Source organism: Perkinsus marinus (assembly GCF_000006405.1).
Source record: "Perkinsus marinus ATCC 50983 genomic scaffold scf_1104296972642, whole genome shotgun sequence".
Lineage (NCBI taxonomy): Eukaryota > Perkinsozoa > Perkinsida > Perkinsidae > Perkinsus > Perkinsus marinus.
The window spans coordinates 131-1052 of record NW_003201697.1 but is presented as its reverse complement, the minus strand read 5'-3'; the positions used below and the strand labels follow the sequence as shown (position 1 = coordinate 1052).

The window sequence follows — 922 nt, the reverse complement described above, 5'->3', positions numbered from 1 at the left end:
GATGCAACTGGCCGTACAGATGTCGATGTTGATTGTATACCCTTGTGACTCGTCGGGATACATGCTGAGGCTAAGGGTACAAGAAGATTGTTGGTCTGCCAACAAGCGATCTCCAATGAATTGACCCCTTTAAGAACACTATGTAATGGAGGCCCCTCTATGAGGAGCAAGAGTTTTATGATCTATAATGGAGGCCCCTCTATGAGGAGCGAGAGTTTTGCGATCTATTCAGCGTGTCGGATGGGAGACCATGTGTGCCACGAAGTCAATGGGGCGCAGGGATGGTGGGTCAAATCTCAAGTTTATTGGTCTCGTGGCCTAATGGATAAGGCGTTGATCTTCGGAACTAGAGATTGTAGGTTCGAGTCCCACCGAGATCGTCTTCATGCCGGAAAGGGCTCATATACGGATGCCACTGGCCGTACAGATGTCGATGTTGATTGTATACCCTTGTGACTCGTCAGAATACATGCCGAAGCTGACGGTACAAGAAGATTGTTGGTCTGCCAACAAGCGATCTCCAATGAATTGACCCCTTTAAGAACACTATGTAATGGAGGCCCCTCTATGAGGAGCAAGAGTTTTGTGATCTATAATGGAGGCCCCTCTATGAGAAGCAGAGATGGTGGGACAAATCTCAAATTTACTGGTCTCGTGGCCTAATGGATAAGGCGTTGGTCTTCGGAACCAAAGATTGTGGGTTCGAGTCCCACCGAGATCGTCTTCATGCCGGAAAGGGCTCATATACGGATGTCACTGGCCGTACAGATGTCGATGTTGATTGTATACCCTTGTGACTCGTCAGAATACATGCCGAAGCTAACGGTACAAGAAGATTGTTGGTCTGCCAACAAGCGATCTCCAATGAATTGACCCCTTTAAGACACTATGTAATGGAGGCCCCTCCATGAGGAGCAAGAGT

At 48.0% G+C, this 922-nt stretch overlaps 2 non-coding genes across 2 annotated transcripts; both read left to right on the top strand.

Moving 5' to 3' along the window:
• The first annotated feature begins 307 nt into the window (after positions 1 to 307).
• Pmar_PMAR015689 lies at positions 308 to 380 on the top strand. Its single transcript has one exon. It is a non-coding gene; the product is annotated as a tRNA-Arg (tRNA).
• Positions 381 to 648: 268 nt separating this feature from the next.
• Pmar_PMAR015688 lies at positions 649 to 721 on the top strand. Its single transcript has one exon. It is a non-coding gene; the product is annotated as a tRNA-Arg (tRNA).
• The last annotated feature ends 201 nt before the right edge of the window (positions 722 to 922 follow it).